General features: G+C 44.6%; 1 long non-coding RNA gene across 1 annotated transcript in view; it reads right to left on the reverse strand.

Annotated features, from left to right (window-relative positions):
• Positions 1 to 10,180, reverse strand: part of LOC121111166 — a 26,926-nt gene extending 16,746 nt beyond the window's left edge. Inside the window, exon 1 of the long non-coding RNA XR_005860861.2 lies at positions 4,209 to 10,180. This is a non-coding gene — a long non-coding RNA (uncharacterized LOC121111166). The remainder of the gene's footprint in view (positions 1 to 4,208) is intronic.
• Positions 10,181 to 10,489: the final 309 nt, after the last annotated feature.

Genomic DNA, 10,489 nt, shown 5'->3' on the forward strand with positions numbered 1-10,489 from the left:
AAGCCTGCTCATTGCATCGCAGGGCTTTGGTACAGGAGCACTGCTTGCTGAACGTCAGAGCTCTTCCTTGAGGAAAGCTTTATCCATATCCATACAGCTATTAAATTCAGAAGCCAGTAGAGCCCACGTAACTCTCTCATCATTGCACACATTTCAGCACCTTGCTAGATCGCAATTTAACCCATCTCACCTCATATCTTCGTATGCATCTTTTTTTTTTTTTTTTTTGAGATTGCAATCAAATGAAAAGTAAAGAAGCAAAGGCTGTAGATAACACCTCACGCACATATGTTTAATTGGGAAATAGCTTCGTTCCTATGCTGTACAAGAGCTGCAATTGCCTCAAAATAGTTAGGTACGTAGCAGAGCCTCTGTGCTGCCCCCTGGATTAGAGAGGTTTGGTAGGAAGCCACGTGTTCTGTCTTGTAGCAGACACTGACAGCATCAATCAAATGCTCTCTCCACCCCAAATAATTTATCATCAGTTATCCATATGAAGATGCACTGATGCACCTCATGCTAACTCTGATGCTGGAGCAGGTGCTATTTTGCATGGCAGCTCTCCATAGCTCCCCTACTAGGTTCATATGGGACATTTCTTCTTTCTCTGCATCAGCAGGCAAATGACAACTTCCTCTATTGCTTACTAATCCCACTCAGGCAACCAACATCAGATTCCAGCCTGGGAACCTTGAGATGCCCTAGTCCAGCCTTCCCATCCACAGGAGTCCTTGACCACACTGAAGGGCAGCTTTGGCATTTGCCAGCCCAGCACTGAAGGGGCAACCAAAGCCCACCTTGCTCACTGTCCCATGGCTGTGAGGTCTGTGCAACATTGCTCCCTTCTCCACAGGCAGCCCAAAGGCTCAGCAGGGTGTTGTGGCTCTGTGGCTCTTTTCCCACTTCACCAAGAAGTGGGAGCAGAGCAGCTGTACCCTCTAGTGTACGGAGCTTGCACTAAAAATGCACATTTGGTAGCTCAAAATTAGACTTTCCCCATTTCTGCACAATTATAAGTAATAGTTGCACCAAGGCAATATGCTCAGACAAGACTCTTCACGTCCTGATGTCTGAATAGGCAATGCTTAGGGTTTTTCCTTGGTGCTTGGTTACGATATACTTCAACAAATCCAAAATTAGAAGCAGTCCAGCTGTGTGGTCATCAGCTCCCAAGACCCAGAAGCTGGGCTGGCTGCATGAAGGACACTGCTTCTGTTTACCCAAGGCTTTCCAAAGGATCCAGATGACCACACTAACAGAACACAAATGCATAACTTGACCCTGTTGCAGAGACTGTGCTTGAGATCTTACATCATGAGAGTATGGAGCAGTGCTGGGAGCAGGGGAACTGAGGGCTGGATCCATGCTCCTGCACATGGGGGCTGTGCTTTCAAGATCAAAGCCAGCAGTGTCTTTACAGGATGTGCTGTTCATCTCTGCTTTACTTGCACGTGAAACCCTAAATCTGAAATTATCAGTAGACGCCAAGATTATTTCCCAAGTATTAATTAAAAGATAGTGTCAAGCATATTTTTCTAACATGAGATGCAATAAATGATCTTGAGATGAACACTTGGCTATCAGTTTGTGATACGTAGCAACGCCAATCACCCAAATGAAACAAGTGAATTCAAGAATCAGCACAGAGGCAGATCTGGCTCCTATCTGAGTGGCCTGGCTGCCTGCCATTGCTTCACATTTTCACTCAGTGTGCTTCGTTTGCCCCACACACACAGAAAGCAGCCACTTCCCATGCTACACATGGCTGTTGTTCAGACCTTTGATCACCTGTCAGAGGAAGAGAGCGAGTCTGTTTTACTCAGCTTAGGAATTAGCTATTACTATGGATCTGCACACACCACAGAGGCAGCAAAGCAAAGTTTAGAAAAAAACCTAGAAGCTGAAGTTACCACTGAACGTTCAAGTTGCAAAAGTTTCAGTTATGCAAGCAGACATTTCCTGGGTGTGAACATCTGACACACTGTAAATTAGGTGAAGGAAGTTAATAATTGAGCACAACAAGCACAGCTGGAAAGTAAGTGGATTTGAAACTTTCTAGATAAAATCAGTCATTCAGACCTCTGTATTTTGAGTCAGTCTGTGGAATCTCAACTGCACAGCTGTACATAGATGCTTGCAACCATCTCTGGAAGACTTCTTTTTGTCTTGGTTATATGGGTATATAGGTTCCCTGTATTTTGTTGAAGAGAAACGTGTATTGCAGGGAGGATTTCCTTACACCCATTTCAAAACAGCCTCTAAAAGAAAACCCACCATTTTCTATTTCCTTGAAAAGAAGCCTGGGCTCCTGCCCTAGCTCCATGGGGCCCAGGGCCCAGTGTGCTCCATTTGCAGATCTCTCTCTTGTATCCTTCCCCAGGACCCATATGTGGCCTCCCCAGAGCCACGTACAGAGAATTATCCCTATCCCTGAGCTGCTGCTTACACTTTGAATCAGCTCACCACTCCTTTCCATTCCCCATGCCATTTCCCCATCCAGTATCACCCATATGGATCCCATACCTCACAGGCTATCCAGATCGTCATGACATGTTTACAAAGTGGCACTGGTGTCACCTCTAAAGACGAATTTCTGGGAGCTACTCAGACAGGTTTAGACCTGTTGGCTTCCTGAAGAGCAAACCCACCCTGCACTCTTGGAGGCAAAGACAAATGACAGGACTGAGTCACTCTTGGCATTAGCAAGAAAGAGAATAATTCTGCTTCCAGATCAGCACTCAGTATGAATTTTTTACATAGTTTTCTTTATGCTTATTGCTCTTCACTCTTTTTTGCCCCCTGTCATAACTACATTTGAAAGGCAAGCTCCTACTTCACCCAAATTTCCTCTGTGAGAAAATTGTTCAGAAGTCTGTTGAATCAAGCAGCAAGTCGCACTGAGGTTTCGAGTGTCCCTCAATTTTGTCCCTGCTATCAAATCCAGAAAAGAAACCACAGATCTCCATAGCCAGAGTCACTCAAGAAAAACTGCAAACAAACCAAGTAATAGGAAATCAACATCCAAAAATAACCGCACGTCTGTCATCAGCGGTTTGGTTGCTCTTAGGGAATCGCAGTTCAACAAGGTCATAATCTGTTCCTGTGTGAAAACCATTTGATTTTCAAAGGGAGAACAGATTTAAGCAAGAATTCTAGATGTAAACCACAAACTTAGGAGCTGAGAGTTGTGATGGTTTCTTGCCTGGGTACATGAAGCACTGCACAGGACAGCATGATGTTCCCCACGAGTGGGACATCCCCAGGAGTGGCGGTGGGAACCATCCTTGGGTTCAGACCCAATTCACCTGGCCACGGGCCCTAAGGACTTCAAGGCGTCTGCCCATCTAGATCTTCCCATCACAAAGGGTCACATCATGGTACATTCTGCATTTTTTCTCAGAACAGATGCAGTTATGCAAGTTTTTACAGCTCAGAAATGCCTGCTTGGTGCCCATTTTAAGTCAGTGTACCAGTCGGACTTTGGTCCCAACATCAGTCATTAGAAAGTTCAGTTCTGTTCCACTGTACACATTTTTTGTGTGAATTACCCATAGTGCTAATTTACAGCACCAGAAGCAATGACTCAGCACCCTCCTGCCATCTCCTCCCTCTGCTGGTGGCTGGATGTGGCCAGACCCTGAGCTTTGATGCTCAGGAGATTTCTCAGGGAGCTTTTAGCATTTGGTGGGACCTGCAGCTCCCATTTTAATGTCAGCCTGCAGTGCCAAGGTCACAAACAGGTGTTGAGTTCTTGCATGCCTGGGTATTTTTCTTTTGACTTTAAGAATAGCATCTTGTTGGCTTGCTCCCAGGGCTGTTATTCAGCTTTGCAGCTGGCCACAGTGCGGGCAGCAGACAAAAGAGGAGGCTTCTACATGGTTTACCCAAATTCTGCACTACTTGGTCTTTCTGAAATCTACCTTAATTTTATTAGTGTGTGACTTCTTATTTACAAGACAGCTTCCTTTTTTTTTTTTTTTCCAAAATAACCCTTTACTCATATGTTGGGACCTGGAGCCCGAGCAGCAGATGGGACCCACTGTCACTGTGAAACACAGAGCTGGACGTTACTTGGCAAGCACCAGCGCCAGCACAAAATGGTATTTGTGCAGTGGGATCAAGGACAAGGTCTGAGAAAGCTCATCAGCACAGAAGTTCATAAAAACACAAAAACAACACTGGGAATGAAGTGCAATGCAAATACCTACTGTGTGATATGGAAGCGCTTGAAGCTGGGAGGGCTCGGCCTGCTTCAGGATGTGGTCTCATGTAACTTGTAGGCTTGTGTAGGCTGGATAAAGCATGATGGTCACTTCCGTGAGAGCAGTTCTCTTGGCCTCTTCCACCTGCAAACCTTTAGCACAGGCTTTGTATTTTATATAAAAATGTTGAAGAATATTGTTATTTTTGTATAAAAAATAACACATGGCCAGGGACTAACCTAAGCCAGACCCTCACTTTGGGAATCACACCCTGCAATTACACTTAGAAGCTTGTCCAGACCCACCAGGCTCACGCTTCATGCACGTTTTTAGATGCTTTCCATACATGCTGTCCCACATGATCAAATATAATCACAGAATCATAGAATGGCCTGGGTTGAAAAGGACCACAATGATCATCGAGTTTCAACCCCCCTGCTATGTGCAGAGTCGCCAACCACCAGACCAGGTTGCCCAGAGCCACATCCAGCCTGGCCTTGAATGCCTCCTCAGAAGGGTCATCCACAACCTCCTTGGGAAACCTGTTCCAGTGTTTCACCTCCCTGTGGACTTCATCTGCACAAAATTCCATGTTTAGGTCTCACCTATCATGAGCAGAAAAGGCTGGAATAGGTATTTTCCTGTGACTGCCCACTGAGCAGTGTTAATTACACAAACATCTGGTCAATCTGCGCATTTGCAACGGCTCGCGTTGTCTTCCTGCATTCTCTCTGTGTGATACAATATCTCAACAGTGGGGTTTGGTAGCTTTCAGCAGCCCTCCAAGCTCCTCAGATTTCTTCAAAGCTCTCAGGAGCTCCTTATCCAAAAGCAAAAGGCTTTCTTGTGGTTGTTTTTCATTGAGGTAGTGATGTGGCAGTGTTAGTGGCTGCCCAGTCACCTCTCACACACCAGCTGCACTGGCAGAAGGTCCCAAATGAGATTTTTTCTGATTTTTATGAACTACTATCGCCTTCCCGGTCAATTTATACCAATGTGGTTTATCTTCTAAGGTCTAACACTCTTTGCAGCCACTGTAAACTAACTGTACTTACCTGAAGACTCAGGTTTTCAGATGGTGACAATGGAGGACTGAAAGCAGCAGGGGGGACGGTGGCTTTTATCTTCAGTTTTTAATGCCACTGGCCAAAAATTTCTTGTTGTTTCCTTTAGCTTCCTTGTTATTAACAACTTCTAACATCTCATTCACATCCATGGCTCTCCATTTGCTATTTCCATCTCTTGCAGACTGTTGTGAGGCTTCATGTGCTTTAAGTAGTGGGTTTTACTTCCCTTCTATGTCAACTTGTCTTTTTCACCAGCGCAGCCTTCCTTACTGGATTACAGAGTTAGGAGCAACTGGTAAATCATCCTTGAGCAAGTCCCAGGAAACTGAGACCAAGCAGGAGCTAATTCCTACATTGATGCCATTTCACTTTGTGTCAAGTTGATGTTCAGTAGATTTCATCTGCTCCAGGATACTTTCTGAAGTGGAATTAGCATCTATAATATTTAGCAGTTCCAAGAATATTTTATAATTCTGACAGATTGCATCACCCTCAAGCCTGCCATGGTAAACAAGCTTTACCCTGTCTCTCTATTGCAGATGGCAATTTAGACACTCAGGGAGATGTTGTGTTTGCTCTCTTGTGTGAGCCAAACACTACAGTTTCCATTTTTTTTCCTGGAAGGACATTGACATGCAAGAACATTTTTCCCTTCCTCATCACAAGCTTTCTGCAGCTTTGTGGTGGACACATTTGTAATCAGAATGATCCTGGAGGTCACAGGCCTATCTAAGCAGGTCTTCAAAATCAGCATTGTAATCTACCAGAAGAGCCATCCCACCCAACTTCAATTAGCAGGCAGAACGTAGTGGCATTGGTATGATACAGCTTCACAGGCGGCCTGGTATCAAGCAAAGGCTGGACTAGAGGCCTCCAGACAGCTCTTCTGACCCAAATTATTTTCCAATCCTAAGCCCCATCCTCCCTCCTTTGCTATACACTTCTTCTTCATGTTCTTAAGTGCTTTGGTTCACTTCCATGTCATGATGCGCTGCTAAATGGAGGTACGGCTTCTGAGTCACCTCCTTTGGAAACACTGTAATACAGCCACATGCTGTGTTAGACAAACCCAGTGTGTCCATCCAGCACAAGAGCTGAACTTTGCATCCTACCAGCTTACCTACTGCAAATCCTGACAACCAGGAGAAGAGGAGGAAATGACACAACAGAGGCAGCTTGGGCCACTGCACTGCAGCCTCAGATGCAGTTTCATGTCACTGTTCTTCATCTTGGGGCTGGATAGGAAAATTGATTAAGTCAGATAACCTGCAAAGGAGAAACCAAGCCGGAGAAGAGCTCGTCCAGGTTTGTCCATTTGTTTTTCTGGAAACTCTCCCAAATACCACAGCCTGGCCATACAGAGTGGATATAGCCTTAATGGTGAAGAGGTTTGGCATTGGCTTAATGATACAGGAAATAGTTAGCAATCTTCTAATTAAAAAAAGAAAAGGTTTTTAATATGATTGGTTTTCTAGAGCTTTAAAGGATCACAGATCTGGGTCACTGGGTGAGAAAATTTTTTAAGGGTGCAAGAGATCATTTGCTTAAGAAAGCATTTTAAAACTTCCCTTTCTTTCCAAGAAGACAATAAGCTTTTCATAAACAGTAACACAGGCATTAGCTTTCCAGTGCAGGAGAAATCAGTGATGTTTCCTGCGAAACACAAAGAGCATGATAAATAAAATTAATAATTAGTAATATTAATAAATAGTAAGTACAAATATTGCAGATGCAGGAGTGGTAACTTTCACCAGGTGATCAGATACAAAATATTTCATGTTTTTGCCCCTTCCATACCCTGTAATATGTTGGCTGGGCTCACTCACAGCAACTTAGCTTGTAGTAGTCGCTATTGACTCTCACAAGAAAAGCTTCAATTTTCACCTCAGAGTGAAGCAGAGTGATTAGCTCTGAGTATAGCCCTGTGTTGGACAGCATCGAATTGTAGCACACTCTTCCTCAAAGGCTCATCAAATCATCTGTTTGGTTTCTAATCACAGATTTAGTTTCTAACCAAATAGATGGCCCACAAGCACTTCATCTGCAAAACGTAATGAACAGCAGCCCCATGCCCTGGCTTCAGCTTGCTTTAAATTAGGTGCAGTATTTTTGGCTTTAGGAATAACTGAGGTCTGCATCCAGCAACCAGGCAGGGAGATTTTCCAAGGGGCTTTGCAAAATGATGAGATGGTGACGGGGGAGCAAACAGAGATGCTAAAAGGTACCTGGTGCTGTAACTGCTGAAGTTGAACGAGAGAAACATGCAAACACGAGAACGTGGTTTAGGAGTCAAAGCTGGTGAGGCACGAAATAAGTTTATACTCATGAGCTCAAAGGGAAGATATCTGAAGGCAATCCGAACTTCAGCGAGAGCAGAAGAGTTCCTGAAACGTCTCAGAGGGCAACAAGTCAGTGCTATTTATACTCCTGTGCATGCACACCCACACTGTGGCTTTGCAACGGCAGGCAGACTGCAATCCAATCTGGCGTCCGGCGAACATTCGGGTTTGGGAAGGAAATTGCTGCTAATCAATGGCAGCAAAGGCTCAGGCCGGAGGCCAGGAGAGGAGTGCTATGCTAATGGATGAAGCAGATGTTGCTGAGGCCATCGCAGAAGCCAGTGGGCCTGTGGCCAGGGGTTAGCGGGAGCAGCGCGGCCCGGTCTCCTGCTCAGCAGGCATGGTGATGCGAGCAGGCTCCGGTGGGCCTTGGCCTCCAGCTCTGCCCCAGGACATCTTCAGAGATAAAAAAAAAAGTGGAGGTGGCTCATCCTCCACAGGGCTGGATGCAGGCTTCAGTCCTATCACAGATTTGGAAAGCTCGATCCTCCCGCTGCTGTGAATTGGTCCAGTCTGAGGACCTTCAGCAGAGCACCACAGATTTGCAGTTGTGGCTGACTATGTTTACAGCTCAGCCCCTGCTGGACTTTTTTGCCTAAAAGCTCATGCAAAGCCAAACAGGGAGGAGCAAAGGGCAATGCAAAAGCCCGGATATCTCCCCACTCCTGTGACCAAGCCAGTCGTTGCTTACAGTCCTATTCTGTGGCCAATATAAGCACTTTTTGCCCATTTTAGGTATATATGCATTAAGCTATGAGATCCAAGTTGCAAGTACGTAAGTCAGACAACTCCCTACACAACCTCTCACCAGCCTTTTGTTTGTTTTTTTTTTTACTTTTTTTTTTTCATAAAGACATCACTTGTCTCTCCACAATCAGCAATTTTTATTCTACTTTTTACACTGTAGCCAGACAAAGACCTTGCTTAAGATGAACCCAAGGCAGGCAGAATACAACCAAGGGAAGCACAGATGACAGCACTGCTTAAGTGTTGTCAAGGCTGGGCCTAGTGTGAACTCTCACACCAGCACAGAATGCTAAGTCTGAGCAATTGCTGTTCTAGGAAAAGCTGCAGCCCTTTCCATTATGTTTACAACAGAGACTGTCACACTACCCAGAACAAGGCAGTCATAACGAAAAGCTGTGTTGCAGAGCAGAATGGCTGACCCAATACTTGTTCCCTAATATGCTTCCCTAATATGCAAACCTATATGCTTTTTGCACCTTGAAACCGTTTGAGGGAAAGAAGCACGATAGTGAGGTAATACAGTGATTTGTACATGCACATCAAACAACATGTTTTCTTGATTTCTTCCTTCCTGAATGATGTAAAGCCGGGCTTCAAGGGTTACAAATAGGACTAAGAGCAGGACATGAGGTGTAGTGTGCAAACCAGAGCTTCAGTCTTTCAATCAAAGACCTGACAAGCACAAAAGCTGTGAATAGTTTAAGGATCAATCAAAAAAACCCAACCCAACCCAACCCAAAACAAAACAAAAAAACAAGAAAGAAGGATAAAAGTTACAGTTACAAGAAGGAAAACCTTCAATAGATGAGAGTCTTTTTTTTTTTCTGTGCACATTGCCCACATCCAACCACTGATCATCACAGTAAGGCAAACATGAGAGCCTTCCTCAAAGTGAGCAGATCAGCAGGGGCAAATCTTTGCTTCTGGCCTATATAAATGTTCTCCGCCAAGCAGAGACAGCTCATGCTTCTTCACTGCCATGATTTTATTTTAAAAATATCCAGGGAAGTAATTTAACTGCAAACAAGCCATGGAAAATGTTAGCTTGTTGGAGAGCTTGAGAAAATGACAACTGAAAACAGACATGAGAAACGGGGAGATTTTCTAACATGGCTGCTGCACCACAGCATTAATTTTTTTTTATTATTATTATTATTACTTAAAAAAGACAGAAAGCAGCAGCACAGTGAGGTTTGGCTATTTTGTTTTCCCAAGTCCCCATGCACGCAAACTCTTAGGAAAGAAAACAACCAGCCCCAGCAGTGGCACACAGAGACATTTTGGTGGAGGCAGCGCAGACTTTCAGGAACATGCACTAAACCACGTTAGCTCTTGCTGTTTGAGCTGCCTCTGAAGCAGCTGTTAAAACATGCTGTAAGATATCAAAGCAGCTCTAATTAACTTCCTGCTCTAGCACTACTTCAAAGTGTTTCAGAGAGATCTCAAACCAGAATTTTTGTAGAGCGGTTGCTAAAGGAAAGCAGTTTGGGGGTCATTCATCTCAGACTCCAAACACAATTAAGATTCCCCAGTTGATGTTTTCATTTATAAAGGAGGCAAAAAGGCTATATCCACGAAACATTTCTAGCACATAGCATCACCTTTGACAGCAAAAAGTGGAGTCAATCTCATCTTCCTCCAAACCATCACCTAGAAGCAGATTAGCCAGTTTGATCCTTCTGACTAAAATTGTCTAGGTGTCTAACTCCAGTTCACCCAAAAAGGCTAAAGCTGTGTAAATGCACATGCAATTTTGGGTTTGAAATACACTCACCCACACCTAGATTTTTGATCAATCTGAAATAGTTCACACTGCCGACAGTGCGCAATCTACTGTCCAGGGCTAAAATTTATGTACATACTGGTTCACCACTTTTGATGTCACATCTGGATGATCTTTCCAGATACATTCCCCTGTTCAAGAGGGATGTGAAGACCTTGGTAAGGGCCTGTGTGAAGGCCTGGAGCAACCAGCCCGAGAGAAGATGAAAGGAAGCTGGGCTGCAGGAGGGTGAGGAACAGTTCTCAGTCACAACATGGGCAGCGGTGGATGCAGTCAAGCTCTTCTTGGAAGTGAAAGGTGATGCAGCAAGTCATGCAGCAAGAGGTCATGGCCATGGTTTGTAGGCTAGGG

The sequence above is a fragment of the Gallus gallus genome, chromosome 6 (assembly GCF_016699485.2).
Source record: "Gallus gallus isolate bGalGal1 chromosome 6, bGalGal1.mat.broiler.GRCg7b, whole genome shotgun sequence".
Taxonomy (NCBI): Eukaryota; Metazoa; Chordata; class Aves; order Galliformes; family Phasianidae; genus Gallus; species Gallus gallus.